The 26860-nt window shown below is 38.9% G+C and overlaps 1 protein-coding gene across 4 annotated transcripts in view; it reads left to right on the forward strand.

The window, feature by feature from the left end:
- The window catches only part of RBFOX2 (RNA binding fox-1 homolog 2), a 623882-nt gene that overhangs the window by 360961 nt on the left and 236061 nt on the right, over positions 1-26860 (forward strand). The window contains exon 1 of one of the 4 annotated variants that reach the window (XM_073592801.1): positions 11042-11066. The exons of the other annotated variants lie outside the window; for them this stretch is intronic. The gene's annotated coding sequence lies outside the window, so the exon portion shown is untranslated. Of the gene's footprint in view, positions 1-11041; positions 11067-26860 lie in introns of those variants that run through there. 4 annotated transcript variants of the gene reach the window in all.

The raw sequence follows: 26860 nt of genomic DNA on the forward strand, positions 1-26860 counted from the left end.
GCTTTTCTCCTGTTAGTAGAAAAGGCATTTAGAAGAGCTGGGCAAACGTCCAGTATGCATGAAACCAAAAGCTACCTGATCATTTCTCTATGGTGGGAATGCACCCCCCTGTCCTGGTGTCCTCGTGGCTACTCTGTAAGCACAGGACCACTGCAAGGGCATTCAGGAATGAGAGTTAGGCTATCCATAACCTTACATTTACTTTTCTCTCCTGTTTGAATGAACTCAGCTGTGCACAGCCCTGAGCACTTTTGAGGTCAGTGCTTAAGGCCCCTTTCACACGAATGGACCGTTTAGGTCCGCCTGTCAGTTTTTTAGGCGGACCTGAATGGACGCTCCATACAGGTCTATGGAGCGATGGATGTCAGCTGTTACCATGTCCGCTGACATCCGATCCGCTAAAATCAGATGTATGGCGATACGTTTGTATCCCTCCATAGGAATCGGCGGTGCTCTGACAGGCCCCTCCCTGCTCATTGAGCAGAGATGAACCTGTCATCCGCGGCTCAGTGGAGATCAACGGAGAGATCTCCTGCAGAGCTGGCGGACACTGCTAAGTGGATCCGCCTCGTGTGAATAAGCTCTAAGCTAAATTCACCTTTGGAACAGAATGAACTATGCAGACAAGATAGTTAGTAGGTTAAACACACTCTGCAATATTTCCATACCTGTAGGCCATTTGAAGCACTACCAAAGCCATGCTGAAAACCCCCTTGTTTACTGTATGCACTTTTGGCAGCAATTACAGCCTTGAGTCTGTTTGGCTAGCTTTTCCCATCAGCTTCTCCACCTGAACTCTGCAATTTTTCTCTCTTCCTCTTGGTAAAACTACTCCTTGCTTAGTTAAATTACAGATTGTGAGTACAATGTGACCACAAATTCTCTGTTGGATTAGGTTATGGATCCCATCTTGGCCATTTGAGGACAATAATGCCAGGTTCACAGTGGTGCGTTGCGTTGTGTGTGGTTTGCATGCACTTTTAGCCCCGGTCCCATTCATTTCAATGGCACGTGTTTTTACAGAGTTTCTGAAAGTGCACTAAAAGTCATGCATGCTGCATCTTTGGAGCGCTTTCAGAAAAAGAGGCAAAAATGTGCAACCTAATTGAAGACAGTGGGGTTGATTTACTAAAGGCAAATCCACTTTGCACTACAAGTGCACTTGGAAGTGCAGTCGCTTTAGATCCGAGGGGAAGATCTGAAATGAGGGGAAGCTCTGCTGATCTTATCATCCAATCATGTACAAGCAAAGATGCTGATTTTTATTTTCCTTGCATGTCCCCCTCAGATCGACAGCGACTTAATTTCCAAGTGCTCTTCCAAGTGGATTTGCCTTTAGTAAATAAACCCCTATGGAACCACAGCTAAAATCATGTGTAAAATGCACGTAAAACGCGCATACACCCATGCTGTGGCTAAAGCACAGCACAGCAGTGTAAACCTGGCCTAACATGTTTTTTTTTTATCCACTCTTTTGTAGTTTGGGCATTATACTTGAGGTCATTGTATAGCTGGAAGACAAATCTTCTGCCTAGGCTCATGTTTCTTGCAGAGCGTGTCAGGTTTTCCTCCAGAATTTCCCGAATTTTTGCTGCATTCCTGCTACCCTATACCCTCACAGTCCTTCCAGAGTCTGCTGCAGAGAATCATACTCACAGCATGATGGTGCCACCACTATGCTCCATGCGAGGACGGTGCATTTACTATCATTCTTAGTGTTTAGCTTACATCAAAGTGTTTTTTCTGATGGTCAGAAAGCTGTATTTTGGAATTATATTACCATAGGAATTTGTTCTAGCTAGGAAAGATCCATGTATACACGTGGAGTAAGACAGAGAGGGGTGGGGAGTAGAAGCAGTTCCGATAGGGCTGTGAATTTAATGCAGGAAAGGCACTTTGTTGTCAGCTCAGACATGTTGCTGTAAAACTAAAGCTTAGATGGATATTCCTATTTGGCTGAAGCAAACATGTATTTGCTTTTTATTTTTTTACATTGTAATCCTTAGTCCATGTCTACCTAATATCTAATGTTACCCCTGTGCTTTATGTTCACATCTAAGTGATTCATTCATACTGATTTCACCTTGACCCTACTGTCACTTTGTATATCTTTTGCTACCCTATGCATCATATGTCACTGTTTTATGTCACCTCGCCTTTCTAATTTCCCCCTGACCACGCAGGTCTCCCTGTTCTTTTTCTGATTCTACATTACTCAGTCAGAAACCTTATTTTTATTTTGTCCATGTTACACAGTAATATCTGCAAACCGACTCATAAAAGTCCAGATTGCAGTGACCTCTATCTCTTTTTAAAATTAGGAAAATATCATGTATTAGTTAAAAGCTTGGTCACAGCTGATTTACTGTATATAAGCGAAAAGCCAACTACTGGTCAAAATACTGGAGACTCAATGCCACATCCCAAGTACTACACCCTCTTACATCTATAGTCTGGGATAGAAATGCAGTGGTTTTGGGTTTAAAACTCTTCCAGGATCCAGGACAATTGTACAGATCAGGAAAGTCAGATAAAAAGGGATAAAGTCAGAAGTCCTAATCTGCATACTTGTTCAACGTCTCTAAATAGTAAACCAAGAGTGTCAACAGGCATTTAGCATTTTAACCAGTTAAGATGTTCACGTTTTTGCTATGGGTTGATTTACCTAAAATTTTAACTAAATAACATACAATACAGAATAAAGGCACATTTTTTCCTAGTCACAAATAAGGCTTATGTTTAGTGATACTGTTTTCCATAAGTTATATATTTTGAATAATACTAATTAAAAAAAAGTTACAGGTGTTCATAATAAAACAGCAAGATACATGTTGACCAGTGATAGGAGTCTATTTATAAAAAAAAAACATTTGCATAACCATTCGTCCAGTGAATTTGCATGTATATTCATTCTGTGTGAATTGAAGACAAATAAACAAATGTTCTGTAGGATATTTTCTCTACCGAACGAATGTTCTTTTATTATGGGCAGTAGTAAAATACCATATTATGGCCACTAGATGGAGCTGAGCTAATTTCCTCTAGTGTTAAATCGATAAATTGTATTTCTTGTTACAAAGAAGAGTTTAGTAAAAAGAAAACCGCACTAGTTAAAAAAACAGAAAAACAAATTAAACAAAACAAAACAAAATAGCTGCAAGCACACTATGGGGTTGATTTACTAAAGGCAAATCCACTCTGCACTGCAAGTGCACTTGGAAGTGCAGTCGCTGTAAATCCAAGGGGAAGATCTGAAATCAGGGGAAGCTCTGCTGATTTTATCACCCAATCACGTACTGTTAAAATGCTGTTTTTTTATTTTCCTTGCATGTCCCCCTCAGATCTACAGCGACTGCACTTCCAAGTGCACTTGTAGTGCAAAGTGGATTTGCCTTTAGTAAATAAACCCCTATGAGATATCCACCATAGTAATAAATATCAATAAATAAATTATAACGCAGTACATAAATTCACATAAGTATACAAATAACATAAAAAGTCCCAAAATGATTGATATGAAAGTCCACAGAGTGCATAAGTGTAAAAAATGATTCCACCAAGAATTAAAGGTGCCACAAAAGACCCCAAACCTCCACCAAGACATCAAGAATGCAGGCTTACCAGATGAATATGACCCCGTAATAAAAGAGTGCTGATAATAAAAGTATGTATTGTAATGCTCCCCGTCTCCCCCACTCCTTCACAGAGTCTGCAGGTAACTTGATTATCTTATAACCACTTCCAACTAACAGCCACAATTACTCAGAAAGGAGAACAAGAGCATACGCTCTATATAGTGTAAAATCTTCAATAACAACTTTTATTTAAAATTCTAGTCCACTTACAGATGATTGCGCATTAAAAAATCCAATCCTAAGTATGTTCTAGAAAGCTGGCGCGATGCACACTAAAAGCGACACTGGATTTGCCCCTCCTTTCTCCTGGATGGCGAGGTCAGGTTTACGCCATGCTAAATAGCTATTGTTGCAGCCATATACTTCTCCATAGTCAAACTTCTAACGGAGGGGCGGAGAGGTTACTTTGGTTTCTCTTCTGTTATACATAGTTATTTCTTGAAGCTAAACGTATCGCACTACGGATGACCTTAGGATCAGTGGATACTGTCTTAACTTTGATTACTATACTATTGTAAGCATGAATGTATCCGGAGACTATTATCCGACCATTTCTGCCACGTTTTCTAGTTGGCTTTTGTACTTCTTTGAAATACTTAATAAAAAAGTAATGGAAACGAAAACATTCAATCCAGCCGGCAAAACAAACAACTTCCGGTTACGCAATTAAGTCATAATGTAGCTCTGCTTGTATGCTCCACGGCTCCATCTAGTGGATGAATGGCTATGCAATTTTCTTTTTTTTTTAATAAGTAGACTCCCTAGTGTTTCTAAAAATAAAGTGCAGTTTGTTAAAGAAAGCATTTATTTATAATGACACTAAGATTAGCTTTTTGGTACAAAGCATAACCCAGCTATTTACAGTTTAAACAAGTGTATTTTTTAATGCTACAAATACAAAATGAATGGTGAAAAAAAATCAACTAAAAATAATACATAAGGAGGGCTGATAAAGGTTAGTAAGAAATCAATATACCGTGAACAATGTTTCATTTGTAATATACATCATATTCATAACCAGTATTAAACCCAAAAGCAAATATTTATTATATTGCGGCTTACCAATTCTTAAGCCGGCCATAGATGGTAATCTTGGCCAGTTCAGCAGGAATCAGCTGAGATTCTAACCATGGGCAGGCTGAATGTACTCAAGTTGATTGATCAATGAATTTAGGTACAACCAGCCTGTCAGAGTTTACTGTACATGCAATTATTGTTAGTGGCTATTATAGCTGCTAGCAGTAATCACTGTGATTACCCACATGGCTCCGTGGGAGGGATTCCCCCATCAATACTGACTGTGTTAATGGGGGAATCAGGCGATTTTCTTTCCTGCAACCCATGGTTGCAGCTCTCTTACAAAGTTGGACTGCCCATTATTTCGATCAAGTCCAGGTAATTGGGGTAGGCCAACTCACACCAGTTCTATGATGAGGAGGACCCTTTTTGGGAGGGAAACATTGCCTTTCCAAGTAGAAAATATAATAGCCCTTAAAACCTAGGGCACTAACAGCAATACTTCCATCTTATAACCAGTAACATCCTAGGGCCAGATCCAAACATCTGTTCGACCAGACATTTGTGTCCAGGGACCCCTCTACTAGTATCAGGAGTACCATGTATATGGAATAAGAAATAAGGAAGTCAAAGAATAGAGAAATACTGGAGGAGAATGAAAGAGAGCATGGTAGGTCTAAGGAAGAAAAGAAAAAAGTGGTTCAGACTCTCTCGAGCCAGGGGGTCAACTCCGCATGTCCGGTACCTGCAAATATCTGAGCCAGGGAGACCAAATTTTGTCAAAACGTGATTGCTTGTCCCGTAAGACACTCACAATCTTTTCGTCAGCATGATCCAGGTGAGTTTGCGCTTCATCAAGGCAAGATCAGTAACCAGACTTTTCCATGCAGATCCAATAGCGATTTTAGCCGCTAAAAACGTAAAGTAAATCAAAGTCTGTGTGTGTCTCGAGACATTCTCAACCAGCTTGTTTAAAATAAAGTGAATAAAAGAGTGTAGCCTCATCCAAAAATGGCGAACTTTAGGACAAGTCCAAACTATTTTATTTTTTATGCAAACTATGAACAAAAATATGTCATAAAAACTACTACTATGAACATTTTTTTTACTTTACACCTTTTAATCAGCACATGTATAGTATATACTAGTTTATATTTACTGTATCATTAACCACTTACGGACCGCCGCACACCGATATACGTCCTAAGTTTGAAGAGGAATATTGTTGTTATGGCAGCAGCTAGCCTGGTATCCTCTTCTAAACCCCAGTATCCTCTTCTTCAGCCAGCAGTCCGCTTTTAGATAAGAGTGGTCTCTGCGGCGGATTCGCCGCAAGATCACTTTTATCAGCGGTGGGAGAGGGGCCCCATCTCATTGGATCCTTTCTCCTCTGTGGTATGGACACAAGTGAGGGGAAGATGGCCCCCTCCCATCTCCATACCACTGCAGAGCAGAAGCGACGTCAAAACGTCACTTCCACCCATAGCTCTTAAAGGGCCATTTTTTCTTTTAAATGACAATTTTTTTTCTTATTGCATTTTAGTGTAAATATGAGATCTGAGGTCTTTTTGACCCCAGATCTCATATTTAAGAGGTACTGTCATGCTTTTTTTCTATTACAAGGGATGTTTACATTCCTTGTAATAGGAATTAAAAGGAACACATTTTTTTTTTTTTTTTTAAAGAACAGTGTAAAAATAAAAAATAAAATGTAAAATAAATAACAAAAAATGTTTTTTTTTCTGCCGAGCTCGCGTTCATAAGCGAACGCATACGTGAGTAGTGCCCGCATATGAAAACGGTGTTCAAACCACACATGTGAGGTATTACCGCGATCGGTAGAGCGAGTGCAATAATTCTAGCCCTAGACCTTCTCTGTAACTCAAAACATGCAACCTGTAGAATTTTTTAAATGTCGCCCATGGAGATTTTTAAGGGTAAAAGTTTGTCACCATTCCACTTAAAGCGTGATATGTTGGGTATCAATTTACTCGGCGTAACATTATATTTCACAATATAAAAAAATTGGGCTAACTTTACTGTTGTCTAATTTTTTAATTCAAAAAAGTTTATTTTTTCCAAAAAAGTGTGTTTGTAAGACCGCTGCACAGATACGGTGTAACAGAAAGTATTGCAATGACCGCCATTTTATTCTCTAGGGTGTTAGAAAAAAAAGTATAATGTTTGGGGGTTCTAAGTCATTTTCTGGCAAAAAAAACAGTTTTTAACTTGTAAATAACAAATCTCAAAAAGAGGCTGGGTCCTTAAGTGGTTAATTATTGTTCTCATGTATGCACAGTAAAGGGGAAGCCCACGGTCAGAGTTAAGTCTGTTACACACAGGCTGAATATCGGCTGGTATTGGCCGCTTCAACAGAAGCGAGCCGATATTTAGCCTGTCTGTTCAGCAGCCTGTCCGACCGGATTTTATCGAACAGGCATACTGGGAAACCAGCATCCAATCAGCACTTGCAGCCAATGGCTGCAAACGCTGATCACTGTTTTCTGGCTGGGGGGGGGGGGGGTGGGGGGGGCAGTATCCCTGTCAGAACACAATAGCTCAGCAGGGGAGATCACTGCACTAACATCACTTGTGTTAGTACAGCGATCTGTCAGTTTTTTTTTTTTTATTTGGTCTGCTGGGTTGAATGAAAAAAAAAAAACTTCCCTTGTGTACCTGGCATAAGCAGGCTTCAATTTGTTATAGGAGCTGCTGCCTGTGGTATCTGTGACAGAGAGTCCAGTTATCAAAATTACATCTAATAACATAAGGGTCCTACACACGGGCCGAGTATTGGGCGGCATCGGCCGAATCAATAGAAACCAGCCGACATTCGGTCCAACAGAAGCCCGCTATTCGGCTGGGTTTTGTCAAAAGGGCATGATCAAAAAGGGTCTGCCGATCGGCATCCAATCAGCACTCTTGCTGACGGGCGTGTCCTGGTGGGGGGCCGTCCCCCTGTCAGCAGGGGAGATTGCTGTACTAAAATTGAGCTCTTCAGTTTTTTGTTCAGCTCACTGGGTTGCAACTTCAAATGTGCACCAGGCTTTAGGCTACATTCACACTTCAGGGTTTTGAATCGTGGGCAGATTTGCCACGATTGTGCCTATGATTTTAAAGCGCCGATGTGTGAACGACAAATCGCGGGGCTCACATTTGAGATGCCATTCTTTTGAATGACACCTAAAATCATGGCAACCCTCATCAGGCGAAACATGTCGCCCAAAAGTAGCTCCTGAACTTTTTTTTGAGTGACATACTTCACGCGATGCAGGTTGTCCAGATTGCAGCGCGATTTATCACGTGACAATCGTGGCAGACCGGCACCGCGATTTTAGGTGTCATTCAAAAGAATGGCATCTCAAATGAGAATCTCATTCACACATTGGCGCAAAAGTGTGAATGCAACTTCAGGGTTCATGGTAGGTAAGGAAAACGAGAAAATACTATATTCATTTGTACGTGTTGAATTTTATGTTGATCTAGCAATGTTACACATAAAATGGCAACACTGTAAATTTTTTCTCAGATTGCTACAAGGTACTACAGTGTATCAACCTTTGTTTACATTTTAACAAGCACTGATAGGATCCATGCACATTGGGCATACAAATTGCTGCTTATACAGGTTTTGTCATTTTTTAAATTCGGCCTGTATAATTAGCTCTATATTGGCCTATTTGTCCATGTACATTACGGCGTTTACAGGCATATTTGCAGAAGAGCGTTTTGAGGCAGAAAAAACCCCATCAGAATCGCGATTTTGAGAGGAGCTTTTGGGCGGAGGAAAAGGTTGGCACGCATAAATGCTCATAAACGCGCATAAACATGACATTTCAAAACAATCGTCGTTTTCAAGTATACATTTATTATAGTGAAATATGAGCAGGGGGAAAGTTTTTTTAAAAACAAATGCCCATAAGCACTCCTAAAAACCACTATGAGCATTTTTTAACACTTTTATGATTTGAATTAGATTTATTTAATATACAGTATATGGTGGTAGTAGCTCTTTACTCCATATATTTTTTTACAACAGATATAAATTATTTGCTGTGAACATTTTTTGCTGCTTTTTCTGCCTGAGGTTCTGACATTTTTCAGCTGCCTAGTGTGCATGAACACTTCTAGTGGTTGTTAGGTCTGGTTCACACTAGTGCGACTTCTAATGCAACTTAAGTCACACAAAATCTCATGGCAAGGGAAATCTCATTGTTTTTAATGGTGCGCATTCTAATTATTGCGACTCAGAAAGGTGCGATTTTGGAAAAGGTTCCTGCACTACTTTGGTGTGATTTACAATGCAACTTGGCCCCGTAGAATATGCACAGTAACTTCAAAGTCACCCCAAATAACCACACTGTAAATGTCGAATCGCAGTGTGAGCCTAGCCTAAAGGTTCTTTTTTTTTTTTTTTTTTTTAAATAACAAACATGTTATACTTACCTTCTCTGTGCATCAGTTTTGCACAGAGCAGCCCCGATCCTCCTCTTCTGGGATTCTATGGCGGCACTCTGGGCTTTGCAGCTTCCTGTGGTGGCACACGAATGGGCTTGATCCCCCACCACCTTCCGCGGCTTTACCGGGATTCCCCGTCCCACCAGGAGTCCAGATCAAACAGCCGGTGGTTCTGACTTTGTTCAGCTCTATGATATAGTAAGCTGGAAGTGATGACCTTACATTACTCTTGGTTTACCCTGATGTAAAAGGCGCCACTTTCAAAAATGAGAGTCATGCTTTTAAGTGCAGAGGAGGGATCTGGGTTTTTTTAGACCCCAAATCTTTCCATAAGGATTACCTGTCACATGCCTATTGCTGTCACAAAGAATGTTTACATTTCTTGTGACAGCAGTTAAAGTGATCAAAAAATAAAATGAAAGCGACAGTTTAAAAATAAAAAATAATAAATAGCTAATTTTTTTTAAAGTGCCCCCAACCCCATATGCTCACATGTAAAGGCGAACACACGATCAGCCCTCACATGTGAGGTATCACCACGTATGTCAGATCATGGGCAGTAATTCTAGCACCATACCTCCAGTGTAAATGAAAAGTGGTGACCTGTAAAGACTTTTTAAAGTGTCGCCTATGGATAGTAAAATGTATGTAGTTTGTCACCATTGTATGAGCGTGCGCAATTTTAAAACGTGACACGTTTGGTGTCTATTTACTCGGCATAACATTATCTTTTATATTCTACCAAAAAAATGGGTTATGTATTGTGTTTTTTGCATTAAAATTTAAAACATTTTTTCCAAAAAAATTGCATTTGAAGAACTGCTGTGCACATATCGTGTGACATAAAAAATTGCAAAACCCACCAATTTATTCTCTAGAGTCTCTGCTTTAAAATATATAATGTTTGAGGGTTCTAAGAAATTTTCTAGCAAAAAGGTAAACAAAAGGTGCCAAAAGGCCTGGGGGTCAAGTGGTTAATGCAGAGAATGCCTTCTGCCTTTACAACCACCTTAAGCTGGGCAAGCAGGTTACAGTCTGATTGTAAAATCTGCTTTAGCACTACCAACAATTATATAATGCAAGGATCTGCATGACTCATTACAAATAAAGAGGGCTGTTTACATAGACCGTCATATTAAACAGCTTTGGTACATCTAAACAAGATTAGATTACAATTAGATTGTATTGCGCATGGCAAGCATTACACTGATCAGGACTACTGCGGTAAAACTGACGGCACCTCCTGGCAGCTACATACATGAGCTGGGAACTCAGCAGAAATGTACTCTATGATGAATGAGAAGCGTATTTGGTCCTTAGCAGGTTATAGAAAGAGAAGTCGGCAAAGGCAGTTCCCATGTCCCTCTTATACCTGCTTTTGTTTTAAGGGGTTAAGTAAAAATACAATTTTAAAAAATATTTCTGAGACCATAATCTGTACATTGCACATACAGATCTCATCAAATACAGTTTACCAATCTATATATGTGCAATTTAAATGGACTAAAATGCTTAAAACTGATTTGATATTCTCTTTATACATAGACTAGCCAGTGTTAAATGTGTTGAATGGTCTAGTGTCTTTTGTTTGTGTTGTTAGCCCACGGGGCAAATTGTACTCTAAATTATGTAAATAAGGCCCTTCTGCCCTCCCTTCCCCCGCACGTTGAAGCAGTTATCGTTCAGTGCAGCTCATATTTGTCTCAGCTCTGCTGCATTAACCTCAGTTCGAGGCTTGGCCAAGACATAAAACTGCTGCTCTATGAATATTTTACCAATGCGACAAAACTGAAACAGTAGATTCCAAGACCCCCAGGCAGATTTTTCAGCAGCATCATATCCTTGTGCTGAGCATGTGTGTTTGCTTGCATCATTTGCTCTGATACTTAACCCTTTGCTAGCAACTGGGATTTGCGGTATGCAGACGGTGCAGGAAAAATTCCTGTGGAAATAATTGTAGGTATAGCTTTATCGAATTGATAAAAACAGGTTTGTTTTTCTCTTTAAAATGCACTTGATTTTTAGTATACATGAATTATTCATGTTAAGGTTTTATTTGCAGTAGTATGTTTTTCCATGTATTTTAGTCAATTGAAAAGCAAACTGAATTGTTAGGGAAAATATAAAAAGACTATTTGAAGGATGGATTCTCATAAGAATACAATGAATGAAACGTCAAAATGTCTGCAGTGTGGGAGATGCTCTTTGTTGGATGAAATGGGTAAATCAGCTCAATTTGATATTAAAAAGTGAACTTATATTGTGCTATTTAAGGACATAAAGGCTCGCATCTTAAGTTGGCCAATTCCTGCTGTTTCAGCAGAAATTTGAGCAGCGTGTGGCCCTGCTGGCCCCATTATTCAATTTACTTTTGTCGGAGGTGCATGTCGGAAAATTGCTGGTCTGTATCCAATCAGATGCAGGCACTGTTCAGGTATTCTGACAGCCTGCGCACTGGCAGGGGGGCTTTTAGTGCAGATGAAAGAATTTGTTTGATTTCTTTTTGCTAAGCCTACAGCTTTTAACAGGCCATAGACAGTTTTCAATCTCGTCCAGAACCGGACAAGGTTCGAACCATGTATGGGCAGTCTAGCAGTAATCACTGTGTTCTTTTGGTGGGGATGGCTTGCACCCCCCCCCCTCCTGCTGGGAGAACACAATGGATTTGTGGGAGGGATTCCCCCATCAGCATGGACCCGTGGTTGCAGGAAAAAAATTTGCTCTGTCTATGGCCGGCCTTAGTCTCCTCTTCCCACAGCCTGGTGACTGGCCACTCAGGAACCCAACGCTTCATAGTGAGAGGAAGGGGATTGAGTCGTGTGGTCCCCAATCCCAAAAGTATGGAGTATTTTACGTCTCACAGCTGGGCAAAAAGGGGACCAAGAGAGTGAACAGTTGGTTGGCAGCTGGGTGCTAAAATATGCTTGTACACTGTATGGAGTGCTTTCTTGTGGGATTCCAAGCTGTCAGCTCTTCTAGGAAGCATAATATAGGCACTAGTTCCTTTAGGAAGCAGACAGAAGCTGGGTTCTGAGATGAGTATGTTTAAACATTTTTTTAAATGCTACATTTTGGCAGCTTTTATAGGGCATTGTTTTGTTTGTCAGTGGAGGCAGCAAAGAGGACCTGGAATATTTTCATTTTAACTGAACCTGTTGTTTTGACCTAAATTGGCAAAACGCTGGTTCACTTTTATGGGCACAGGTGAGGCTGCAATGGTGGGCACAGGTGAGCCTGCATTGATGAGCACAGGTGAGGCTGTGCTGAGGGGCACTGATAAAGTTGTTGTTAATATTTATTTTTGTTACTTAATTCTGCATAAAACATTTAAGTGTCATTTCATGAGATAATTTATGAGGGCATGTTTAGGGACGGAATTAGGGCGGGGCAGGTGTTGGGTGGGGCAACTGGTGGCGAGTAACCCTTGAGGCCTGGCTAGTAGCTCAGGACTTGAAATTTTGAGCCCTGTAATAAAGGCAATTAAAAAAATAAAATAAATAGCAAACATGTTATACTTACCTACTCTGTGTAGTGGTTTTGCACAGAGCAGCCCAGATCCTCCTATTCTCGGGTCTTGATGGCACTCCTGGCCCCTCCCTCCTGCCGTGTGTCCCCAGAGAAAGCAGTTTGCTGTGGCAGGTTCGCACCGGAGCCGCTGCTCTGTGTGTCTATTTACACACATTGCCATGGCTCAGCCCCACCCCCTCTCTCTCCTCATTGGCTCGCTGTCTCTGATTGACAGCAGCAGGAGAAAGTGTCTTAGCCTGTGAGGAGCGAGAGCCGAGAGCCGAGGCACATAGAAGAATATTGAAGGTAGAAAGCCTAGAACCTTTGCAATCACTGTAACGCTGATTTTCCCGTCAGGAGAAACAGCATGTACAATAAACCATTGTGCATCAGGTTTGATCCTCCTGCATCCCCCCCCCCCCCCTACTTTTTTTTATGTCCAAGCCTCCTAATTTAACTTGATTAATGCATACACAGTTTTGGAATATTCCCCTTCACATCTACAAGTATTGGTACACCACTAACATCTTCCCATTACACAGAGACAGGTATTGTTACATAGTATGCTGTAGTAGGCAAGTGTTGGATAGCAATATGTTGAGGTCATGTTAAGGCTGCTTGTTTTGCTCACAGGGATTATGTTGCCATACTTCATGAAATGGTTGCTTAACACTTAAAGTTACTCACTCAACTAATACAAAAGTTTAATTTCATGGGTTTAAAAGGATTCATAAAGATGTGAAACAGACAATAATCATAGGCTCAAGACAATTTTTTACGTTCGACCAGTTTATGTAAGAATATTACTATGTGGGTTTACTTCAGATGTTGTATCTCATGACTTGACTTAATTAAAACAAAGGAATGAATTTACACACAAAAAAAGTTTTCCTTTTTTTTTTTTTTTTTTTTTTTTTTTTTTACAGTAAGCATTAATATATGAATTGATACAATAATTACTATAATTTATAAGTATATGAAATCTTAAAAGCAGACTGCTTTCAAACAACAGTGAGGTAAATGTAGGGCAAAATTATTGAATATTTGTTAAATGGAATGTGAATTGAATGGTTTTAAGTCTGGAGCAAGTACAATCATTCCTACAGATAGCAGTCAAAATTTCCATCTTACCTAAAATGTTTTATATATGGTATTTATTTTGTACAGACCCATGTCTGACGCTTCATTTGGAACTAATGTAGAACCTGACTCTCCACCCATGTCTTATTTCTCCCTAGAATCAAAGGCTGCTTAACTATTACCAATTTTTCCAAGTGTTATCTAGCAACACAAATAAGTAAACTTATATATTATATATAATATATATATATATATATATATTATATATATAATATATTATATATAGAGGAGGTTAACTCTCCTAGGATATGTAACATACTGCGGCTTCTCCCAAGAGACAGACCCAGAATGCAAAATACTATCACAACTCAGTCCCTCAGAGTGTGGGATTCTATTAGAAATTCTCCCTACTATCCTACTTATTCAGTCCTTCCTTTCCCGCTAGCTATGACTAACCAAAATTCCTTCCAGCTTTAGATCCACTATAAAATCACACATTTATATAGAATCTGGTTCAGTGGACAGTAAAAATAAATAAATAAAATGTTTTCAGTATTTTCAGGAAAAACACAAAATCCTTGTTTCAGAACATTTTCGATACCTCCAGATTAGAGACTTTATTGGGGGAGATGTACTAAAACGGGTGCATATAGAATCCGGTGCAGCTGTGTGCATAGTAACCAATCGGCTTCTAGGTTTTACTGGCAAAGCTTAAAGCAGAGTTCCACCCAAAGTGGAACTTCCGCTTATCTGTCTCTGTTTTTATCTGTATCTGTTTTTGACAGGTACTCTGTCCCCACTTCCGTCGGACCTCGCTGCAGCGAGGTAGGTCAGAAGTCTGGCCCCTTCCTTTTCCTTCCTCCTTCCCCTGCTGCCGGGCCACTGAGAGAGTGCAGCGTGCTTCGGGCCGTGAAGCTGGAAGGCTTCACTGCTGGGTTCCCTTACCGGTAATGGCGGCGGCAGCACCCGACAGCCAATGGAAACATCGGCTGCAGTGTCGACATCGCTGGATTCCAGGACAGGTAATATTAAAAGTCAGCAGCTACAGTATGTTTAGCTGCTGATTGGTTACTATGCATAACTGCAGCAGATTCTGTGTGCACCAGTTTTAGTAAATCTCCCCCATTATGTGTCCAAATCGTAATTGTCATAGGACGCCGGCACACAATTTGAGCTTTAGTGTCAACCCTCACAGGCCGGGACTCATATCGCTAATTTATTTCTTGCTATTAAAGTGGACGTAAACCCATAGATTTAACAGCGTAAAAAAAACTGTTAAATTTCGGGCACATGCTGGGAATATAACTGTCACATTGGATCTGCACTCAACCAAACTGTCAAACCATCCACTGGCCAGTTGAAGATGAAACAGTGGCCAAGATGACAGCTTTCTTGTCTGAAAATGATAGCAGGGTTTACTTCCACTTTAAACATCTTTTTCAGGATACCTTCAACATTTTGTTGCTAAGTGGAAAACTGGCCTAGGCTCCTCTTTGGATAAAAAAATGGGTAGAGATATGGTCTGCTATTAAATCCTGCTCCCAAAATGCGATTGCACTTGAAACTTACTTCAGGCTTCTCACAAGGTGGTATATGGTACCTGCAGAATTTTCTAAGTTGTGATCTGGTATTCTTCTGTGGATGCCCAGAACCAGGGACCTTTATGCACATTTGGTGGCAATGCTCAACGGTACATCCCCCTTGTTCCAAAGTATATTTATACATTTTATTGGGTCGCCTGCTACCTCCGGACTCTTGTGAGGAATTGCATAACAAAAAACATATACCCCAAACCCTGAAGAATCAGGGAAGAGAAGTTAGCAGCTGAGTTAGCGAGACATTGATTTACAATAAAGCAGCAGTAAAAAAATTGGATAGAATCTCTTGGTAAACATTTCCTTTCTCAAATTACAAAAAAAGTAACACAAGGGGGTGCCAGCTAAGTGCAAGATCAATGGGTTTATTAAGATTAAAAAGCCAAATGCAAACTAACAGAAATATAAAATCAAAGAGCTTATCTGCAGCCATGCAAATTGGATGGAAGCCGTCCACCAGAAGAGCTGCTTGTGACAGCAAACAGCGTGTAATCAGTGAGGAAACCAAGTCCAATGTTCTAGGAGGTGAGGAAAGCCACTGTGGGAATTCTATTGGTTCCTTTTTCACACCAATGGTTTGCTCACTGACTACACGCTGTTTGCTGTCACAAGCGACTCTTTTGGTGGCCGGCTTCCATCCAATGTGGCATGGCTGCAGATAAGCTCTTTGTGTGAGTTTGCATCTGTTTTTTTTAATTGTAATAAACCCATTGATGCTGGTGCCCCCTTGTGTTTCTTTTTTGTAATTTCAGAGATTTGTTCATGTCTCAGGTAGAGCTGCCTACTGAAGTTCAAAACCCTTCAGGGTTTCAAGGGATTTTTATGAAGACCTTATGAACGCTTTATGAACTACCTATGCTACACAAGCATATCTTTACATTTGGATGGTGCATCAGCATTTGTTTCTACCACAATTTCAATTGTTGTTTAAACAACAATTTGCCTACTTTGTAGAGCACCTTTAGCAGGCCATGTCTAACCGAATAACCCCCATCCCTTCCTTGCTCCCTTTTTATGCTTCTATAGCTGTTTTTTCACATCTGTTTCCCACTTCTACAAAAGATTGGGTTAAGAACAACAAAGTCTACTCTATGTTATTATCACATCACTTGTGATTCTGAGCACCTTATAGACATGGGGGTTGATTTACTAAAGGCAAATCCACGTTGCACTACAAGTGCACTGCAAGTGCACTTGGAAGTGCAGTCGCTGTAGATCTGAGGGGAAGATCTGAAATGGGGGGGAAGCTCTGCTGATTTTATCATCCAATCATGTACAAGCAAATATGCTGTTTTTTATTTTCATTGCATTTCCAACTCAGATCTACAGCGACTGTACTTCCAAGTGCACTTCCAAGTGCACTAGCAGTGCACTTGTAGTGCAAAGTGGATTTGCCTTTAGTAAATAAACCCCATTGTGTTTATATGTTATGTAATTGCCATGTTGCTCAATAATCATTTATTTCACATGCTTGAATCTCACATTGGTAGGACTTTGCTAGGTTACATTTGACCTTGCATTGTTTGTAACACTGTAAAACCCATTAAAAATCTATTGGAAAAGAAAAAATAGTTGTATATATTTGAGAGCCAAAGATGATATAGTATTTCAAGAAAGAATTTGTATTAACTTGTATTTAGATAAAAAAAAGTTAAAAATAAAATAGGGTTAATGTAATAAACTGTATTTGATATTTTACCTGTATATACTTTTCTCATTAAAATGTTCAGTTCATGCACATCAGTAACACAAATGTGCAGAATCAGTATTTTTGCATATGAAATAGATAGTTAACTATTGATAGCTTAGATTTCTCATTAAAGTGTAAAATTTAAATTAAGTATAATACACACTCCTTATAAGACCAAGGAATAATAAAAAGGTCCAGGCATAAGATCATCAAAGGAGATTTAGGTCTAGCAGTAATTTGGGATTAATATTATATTATTATTATACAGGATTTATTTAGCGGCAACAGTTTGTGCAGCGCTTTACAACATGAGGGCAGACAGTACGGTTACAATACAATTTAATACAGAAGGAATCAGAGGGCCCTGCTGGTTAGATCTTACAGTCTAATGATGACACATTTCTCATGGCCAATGACATATAATAACACATACTGTACAAACTTGGTCATTAGAATCAAAATTTATGGTTATGTTACCTGGGGGCAAGTATGGTAGGTTTGTTCCAGAGTAACAATGTACTTTAAGTATTGAGTATTAGGGTATAATTTGGGTAGGGGAATTTTGAGGGTAGGGTGTGGTGGGAGTTACTGGAGAAGAAAGATAGAGGGAAAAGAAAAGAAGAAAAAAAGTTGGGAAGGAGTCTGGGGTGCTGGGGCACATCATCACTTGTCAGAACACATTAAGGGTTAAATTAAAAGGTCAAAAATAGTATATCTATAAAGAGAAAAGTGTGACCTGACCTGTCCACAGTAAAAGGCCTCCATCCCTGGCTATATAAAATAGAAACAAAAGAAAAGAATGGGACTTTAAATTAGTCTTATTGCTGCAAAAATGAGTGTATGGAGTAGATATATGATAAAACCTTTATTGTATCAAAGGCAATTCCGTGGTCTAGAAATGCATGATAATGTTTTCAAAACATAAACATAACCATATACAAAGGCTGACATATTGGTAAAAATATACCATGAACACATACATACACTGTATACAATGATGGTACATAATTATACAAATACATAGATGAGTACATGCTGTATAAAAGCCAAACTGTCTTGGCATCACATGAACAGAAAAACTTTACGCGTTTCGTGAATCACATTCACTCATCAGGAGTATGGATGCAAAAATTAATTCACTGTAAGTACAGAAAAATCAGATATATAAATATAATAAACCCTTCATAAAAATGAGGGAGGGAAAACTTAAATTAAGAGGTCAAAATAGTACATCTTAACTTTGTGGGCTGCACTAAGTCACCGGGAAATTTCAGGAATTTATTATGAATATCATTTAATATGGCATTGTACTAGTAACTCTGTTTTTTACTTTGTTAAAGTTGAGAGTTGGAGAGTTGGAGTTCTCCATGATTACGCTATGGTTGGCTTTGTAGCCATAAAGGTATGCGTGATCAGAGTTTGCTGGTTTCTGGTTATATTTTTGTATAGATTTGTGTAGTAAGGATTTCTATTGGTTTTTAACTAAGTTACAAGAAGTCCACAAAATGTGTGCCATGGTGCCTACCTGGATGCATCACTTAAAGAAGTTAGGGGGAGATAAATGGGTATACGTTTGGATAAGTGGGTAGGGATGCAATACCAGTGAAGGAGCTGTATAGTTACAAGGTCATGTACCAGCTGTAAAAACACTGTATAAAAGGTATTTAGTTCATTTATCGTACATATAAATTTCGCATTAGCATTGTTTTATGACTTCACTACTACTTCAATACTGTCCTTCTTTGTTTCAGGCAAGGAGATAAAGGAGTTAATTCACTGAGCTTTACCGCATGCGGAAAGGGTATCATATTACTCATTTGCATAAATTATCACATGCGGTAAATAAAGTTAATTTCATTACAAGAAATAAAAAATAATTTTGCGGTAAACAACCAAAAAAAAAAATTGTCGGTAAATATCGCAAAAAATCGTGCGGTAATCTAAGTCCAATTCACAAACGAAACAGGAACTTAAAAAAGGTGCCATAATTAACACCACCCTTTTTGTGGTGGTAACCAGTGCGGTACCAGAAAGAGGGGTCTATTCAAACCCTCAGAAAGGGGCATTCCACCCACCAAGATCCTAATTCAACCCACAGAAGACCCACAGAAAGGGGCCTAATTCCACCACAGAACACCCACAGGAAGGGGTACTATTCCAGCCACAGAAAGAACACCCACTACCCTCAGAGAGGGGTCTAATTCCATCCACAGAGGACCCACGGAAAGTTGACACTATTCCACCAGCAGTGGACACACCAAAATGTGTCATTATACATCACAAGTACACAAGTTTTTTTTTTAATTAAATCAAAAAGGCATATGTGCAGTGCAAATTAAATGCTAACATTGGCTGATATTTAACATCAAGAACTTTAAAAAAAAAAAAATAATACTTTTTTTTTTTAAGTAAACGTTTACAAAAGTTCAATGATAGAGTATGTCAACAATGACAATTACTTCAGCTAGAAGTGACCACTGTAATACTTTTGGTTATATACACCATTACAACAAGTTAAAGTTGGATAGGAACATTAAATATAAATAAAAATGTTTAAAAACATGATAAAACAATGTAGTCTAGTTTTCATTTTCCACAATATAAACTTTTGCCAAAAACATAGAAATTAGCACTTTTAACAATTCTAATAGGCCATACATTTACAAAAAAAAAATTTTTATTAAAATCTGGCATAATGGACAGTAAAAGAGCTTGGATTACCAAACATCAGGAGACATACATTTGAGAAGGTAGTTCTGCCTTCAAATACAAATTACAGTAAAAAATGTTAGATTAAAAGAATGTTTTTTTTTGCAAAAGAAAAATAACAAACATGTTAAAATGTAAAATATTATAAGGAAATTACCTTAAACAACCCTTAATCACTGACACGTGTGATAAATTACCGCATGAGAAAATGCGATAGTTAACGAACAATTGAAAAAAGACAGCGTTTGTTATTTGACGCTAAATTCTTAGTGAATTCAATTTTCACAACTGATTCATGCGTTATTTTACCGCATTTTATTTGCCGTTATTTAACTCTTAGTGAATTGACCCCAAAGTATTTTATCTCCACTTTATTTCCTTTTCACTGTGCTACTCATAGAACATTACAGTTTTTGGAGATGCAGATAATGTTACTTGTTTTAAATGTTTAGAAAATTGCAAGCAGGTAGAGTGTTATGGCTGGCATTGAGGCTGATATAATAAAATAGTTGAGAATCTTCACATGATAAATTGTGTAAATATCACTTTGCTTATCCAATCAACAGAAAAGCAACTTCCTGTTCACTTTGTATAGCCAATCATGTGCGTGCAGATAAAATAAGTAAACAGAAATCTGCAACGGTTTTCTTTTTGGATAATTGAAGTATTATTCACACAATTTGTTCTATAAAGATTCTCAACTACATTAGTAAATCAGTCTCTTGTATGTCTCATTTGGCAAAAAAAGCTTCTTTCCTACTATTATTCTTTTTTCAATCTTACACTAACTTCATGAGTCTCACCAGAGATTGTTGATCCAGGGAATATCTGATTGCCTTCTAGGAGATCAGGAAAAAGTTTAGTTTTCCATGCTGGGGGAAATTGGAACAGTAACCAATGGGTTATTTCTATACACAGAATAAAGTAGTTAAAGTAAAATACATAAAGGATATCTTAATGAACAGACCAACAGACAGACAATCAGATTTATGCTCAATCGAAACCTTCTTTAATCCTTGAGGTGTTTAGGTGACACTTTAATTCACATCTCTTTTATACATTAAAGCTGAAGTTTGCTCTGCTAATATTTCTCTTCCCTGGTTTCTCCCTACCCCACCTTCATCAATGTGCTAATTAAATATTTAAATAAAACCTTTTCAGTTTCCTTACATACATGTTTGGATCCAGTGATATCATCTGTGGGTCTTTGTCCTTTTCTATGCAATGCAGGAAGATCAAGGCTGGTGGGTGGAACTGGCAGGCTGAAGTACATAGTTTCTTGAATGTCACAGCTTCTTTAATCAGAGTGGTTATTACAGTCCCTGTACACGGGGCCATTTTGTCTCATGGGCACCCCTGGGCACTACCCAGGAGCCTGGGGACCCCTGGAGTCCCCTCCCTCCCTCAGCAGGAGGAATCACATGTGTTTTGAGTGGGTGATCAGTGTGGCAGGTGGGGGTAATAGCTGGAATCAATATTTTGTGGCTCTTACTGCAGCAGCTGAAAGCTAGCATTTTCTCCTCTCTCCCGACAGCATTCAGCTGCTGCAGGATGAGCCACAAAAGATCGATTCCAGCTATTACCCCCAGCTGCCACACTGATCACCATCGGATTCACCCCTATGTGCTCCCCCAAACCCCCCCTTCACACAGCGCTATAGGCTTCCCTTCACTCCATTGCTCCCCAAAGACCCCCCCCCCAACAGCTTTATAAAAAATATTTAAAAACATATTAATTCAAAATTAATGAATAATTTAAAAAGTTTAAAATAGTCTAAAAGTTCTAATCAGACTAAAAAGACATTTTAGCCACACCCACTGCTCGCTAAGGCGCGCGGGTCACAATCTCCCTGGCAGGGAAAGTGAAAACAGAGTGACAAAGAGATGAGCTCATCACTATGTTGCTTGCTTCTTCTCTCACTGTCTAGTAACAGACTGGGTTGGGTCCAGGAAGACTTTAGCGCAGAGGTGGGGGATTGAATGATGCTGGCCATAGGAATCTATTGGCAGAAAAAAATGCTGTGGGGGAAATCTCTGGAATGAAGGTGAATATTTCATGAGTGTCATGAAGGAACTGCACTACTTGCTGCCAATGTCCCTGAATAATTTGGCATGCCCATAATAAGTGATAGATAGTGCCAGGAGCTGCTGGGAATAATGGGCTATGCATTGGGTGTGGAGTTTATTTTTAAAGTTGCTACTGGTGCAGCTTCAGGACAACAGCTGTATGCGGTATATGTCTCTCTGAATTCAGTGAGGTTTGTAACTTCTTCAGAGTGGGTATAGGTCTCTTGGTGGCCTATCTAGACTTTCTACACTTATATATCTCACTTAGAACCCTCTTGCATATTTCTCTTAGTACAAGTTTACAAAAGTAATTTTATTTTAATTAAAGTGGACCTGAACTCAAAAAGTGAAGATTTGTTGTGTTTAGGGAACATTTAGAGATGATATTTGTGATTAATCAGTATCCTAAAATGTTTTTATGTCTTATGTTCCTTCTGAAAAACAGCAGTGCACTTCCTGGTACATAAGTGTGCCGATGCACCGCTGTGCCTACAGCCTTATAACTCTACAGTATATCTGCAGTGTGAGATATAAGGCACTGCTGTCTCAGAGTGCTAGTCCTATGAATTGGACATGTGGAGTCAGATTTGGTGATGTCACTACTGTGCTGTTTTCTGTTCTCTTTGCTGGACGCTCTGACAAAAGGAAGCAAAACCCTGCTTCTACCAAGATGGCTGCCTCCACACACAGAGACATAGGGGGAGATTTACTAAAACTGGAGCACACAGAATCTGGTGCAGCTGTGCATATTTACCAATCAGCTTCTAAATTCAGCTTGTTCAATAAAGCTTTAAAGATAAAACCTGGAAACTGAATGGTCACTATGCACAGCTGCGCCAGATTCTGTGTGCGCCAGTTTTAGTAAACCTTCCCCATAATGCAAGACATGTGAGTTATTAAGAGGGGAAAGATAGCTACAGGGAGACCACAAGCAGTACTGGTAACTAGTCCTGTGTCCTCTGTCATTTTTTTTGTGTAAGAGTTCCAGAGTTCTATCCTTTTTTCAGTCTAGCTTATTTCCAAACACTGGCAGCAATACTAGGTCTGGAGGAGTAGTGTCATGCAGTATTAATTTTTACGTCAAATTTCAATTTAGTTTTAGTCATAGTCTTTTGACTAAAATGCCATTTTAGTTGTAGTCGTATTTTAGTCATCTGAATTTTTTTAATTTGAGTCGTATTTTAGGCAACTAAAATTTCCGGTGCATTTTAGTCAACTAAAATCAAATGGGTTTAGTTAAATTGTAATGCATTATTTAAACATTTCTCTAGAATTGCCAAACTCATTATATACTCCTGGAGTAAAAATCCAATAACATGTTATTATTTATGGTATTAAGGTTTGAACATGCACTACAGACACAGATTTAGCTGTTGTGGTATATAACGTCTTTATATAAAAAAAACAAGTTTCATAAACAAAAGTATTACTTTTTGACAAACAGAAGTGCAACTTTAAAATATATTAAAAAAAACAAACAAAATGTAAACTCTATTGGCTGTAATCCTATTGCACATATTACCTTATCAAAGCCATTGTATCTAATTTTTAGGGACTCATTAATGACGGGAATAGTACCACTGAATTGGCGTAGGGCCAATGTGGTGCCTATATTTAAAAAGGGAACAAAGTCTTTACCAAGTAACTATAGACCTGTTAGTTTAACTTCTATAGTCGGGAAGATACTGGAGAGTTTAATAAAAGACCACATAGATGAGTTCTTGCTGGAAAACAATATTTTAAGCAACAGACAGCATGGATTCATGAAAGACAGAAATTGTCAAAGAAACCTGATTTCTTTTTATGAGGAGGTAAGTAAAACCTTGGACAGAGGGGTGGCTGTGGACGTGGTATACTTGGATTTTTTTATATCTTTATAAATGATATAGGGTTTGGGATTAAAAGTACCATTTCTGTCTTTGCAGATGACACTAAGCTATGCAGTGGAATAACGTCCTTACAGGATGTCTCCAATTTACAAGCCAATCTCAATGCACTGTCTAAATGGGCGACTATGTGGCAGATGAGGTTTAATGTTGATAAAATGTAAAGTTATGCACTTGGGGGCTAAAAATATGCATGCATCATACATACCAGGGGGAGTACAACTGGGGGAATCAAAGGTGGAGAAGGATCTGGGTGTTTTGGTAGATCATAAGCTCAATAATAGTATGCAATGCCAAGCTGCGGTTTCCAAAGCGAGCAGTCCTTTCTTGTATTAAGAGAGGTATGGACTCCACTGAGAGAAATATCATTTTGCCCCTGTACAAATCATTAGTAAGACCTCATCTGGAATATGCAGTTAAGTTTTGGGCACCAGTTCACAAAAAGGATATCAGGGACCTGGACAAAGTGCAGAGAAGGGCAACCAAACTGATAAAAGGCATGGAGGAGCTCAGCTATGAGGAAAGATTAGAGGAACTGAATTTATTCACTCTTGAGAAGAGGAGATTAAGGGGGGATTTGATCACCAGGTATAAATATATAAGGGGTCCATATAGTGAACTTGGTATTGAGTTATTCACTTTACGGCAGTGGTCATCAACCCTGTCCTCAGGACCCACTAACAGGCTAGGTTTGCAAGATAACTGAAATACATGACAGGTGATATAATTTGCTGCTCAGTGATTGCAGTATTCTAGTCTGCATCTCCCCAAGGTAATACATAAAATCTGGCCTGTTAGTGGGCCCTGAGGACAGGGTTGATGACCACTGCTTTACGGTCAATACTGAGAACAAGGGGGCACTCTTTACGTCTAGAAGAAAAGAGATTTCATCTCCAAATACGAAAAGGTTTCTTCACAGTAAGAGCTGTGAAAATGTGGAATAGACTCCTGCCAGAGGTGGTTCTGGCCAGCTCAGTAGATTGCTGTAGCCTCCCTGGCGGTTTTCCCGAGTGTGGCTCGGGTTAAAATTCAGTACCATTAGCGGTAACCCCGAGCCACACTCGGGATCGCATTGCAGGATCCTGGGGCGGCGTTACTTACCTTGTCCCCGGGATCCTGCGATGTCCCCCGCAGTGTCCGAGGGCTCCGTCCTCCTCCGAAGCCTCTCCGTGCCAGGCTCCGTTCCCTGCGAGCGGCGCGACGCACGGGGGCGGAGCCTGGCGGCAAATTCAAAAAAATGTCAAAATCATAACACATACAGTACTGTAATCTTACAGATTACAGTACTGTATGAAATGATTTCACATCCCTTTTGTCCCCAGTGCTCTGGCCCATGCCCTTCATGCAGTTTTACATGATATACACTGTTCTTTCTGCCTGGAAACTGGAGATTGTCCATAGCAACCAAAAAGTGTCCCTTTACGTCAAAAGTGGCTTTAGACCAGCTAGAAAACAGCGATAGTAAATTAGAACACTTGCAGAATTGAGCAATAGTGAATTGTGGGGAAATTTATTTTATTACTATTTTTTTTTATTTTTTTTTATTATTTATTTTTATTTATTATATTATAATTTATGTTTTTGTGTTTCAAACTTTATCATACCCGGGATATCTACTAGACTCTGGTTTGGACAGATTTAAGTGTGTTATTGTTAAGATTTACAGACCTACAATATAAAACGCCAAATTTCCATGCAAAATAATTGTACCGCTTTCAGCACCTAAAATCCGAAATAATCATACCGCCAGGGAGGTTAAGAAAGGCCTGGATTATTTCCTAAATGTACATAATATAACTGGGTACTAACATTTATAGGTAAAGTTGATCCAGGGAAAATCTGATTGCCTCTCTGGGATCAGGAAGGAATTTTTTCCCCTGCTGTAGCAAATTGGATCCTGCTTTTCTGGGGGGTTTTTCACCTTCGTCTGGATCAACTATGGGTATAGGATTAGGTATATGGGATTGTATGATATTTTTTATTTTATTTTATTATTTTTTTATGGTTGAACTGGATGGACTTGTGTCTTTTTTCAACCTAACTATGTAACTATGTAACCTGAATATATTACCAACATTAAATAGTAAGGAAAAAAAAAAGAAAATCCTTTTCTTCATTTTTTTTTCTTTCAGAAGCTTAGTAGATGCCCCCTATGTATTCTTATGTGGTAGTGCAGTGGTAATTTTGAATTTTAGTCATAATCTTTTTACTAAAATGTCATTTTAGTTTTACTTGTATTTTAGTCATCTGAATTGTTTTAGTTTTTGACGTATTTTAGTTGACTAAAATCGTGTTAATTTAGTCCATTAAAATCTTTTCATCAACGAAATGAACATTGGTGTCATGTGATAACTTTTTAATCACATATGACCAGAATGCATTGTCAGTGAAGCTTTATATGATTTTGCCTCCCTTGCCAATCATTCCTAAACATTAGGGAACAGTTTTAAACAATGCTAAGCCATACTTTTTGCAGTCCACACCCTAGACATGTATCATTTGGATAAAGAAGGTGCCCTTTTTAGTAGACCACCTGGCAAGCATGGGGAAATTTTTCAATTTCACAACATATGAAACTTCTTTTGTTTACTTTGTTGATGTGATTATATGGTCAGACATGTTTAAAGTGGGAACTGTTGGTATGGTTAAAAAATCGCTCTATAATAAATATGATAGTGATCGTCTTGCAACCTCAATTTTCTACATACCTGAAGGACAGTAAACATGTGTGAAATCAGATGAATTCATCTTCCTGAAACTCATGCTCGATCGGTCAGTTGACAAATATTGCTATCAAATTCCATGTGATGCATGATTCCTCCATTTTGCACTTTGTCACATTCTCCTTTCGAATGGTATAAAAGAAGATTTGTTTTATGTTTCATGTGCACTCTCACTTTGTGGCCTTATGTACAGAGAGTTACAGATTTCTTTAAAATGATGTACAGTCATTTGGGCATATAAAAAAATAAAAGCCTTTACCCATCTGCTGTATTACTCAACCAGCCGGTGGGTAAATGTGAAATGCTTTTGGATGAATCTCATGCGAAACTGAGGAGGTGTTCATGTGGATTGTTTCTCAGTCACATTAACCCCTGGAATTACTTGAACGATTGCTTAAAGATAGTCATTTACCAATGTGAATATGTAATAATCTGAATCTCTTCTCTGTTCTTTATTTATTATAATAGCGTATTGTCAATCAGAACAGAAATGT

Source organism: Aquarana catesbeiana, linkage group LG07 (assembly GCF_042186555.1).
Source record: "Aquarana catesbeiana isolate 2022-GZ linkage group LG07, ASM4218655v1, whole genome shotgun sequence".
NCBI lineage: Eukaryota > Metazoa > Chordata > Amphibia > Anura > Ranidae > Aquarana > Aquarana catesbeiana.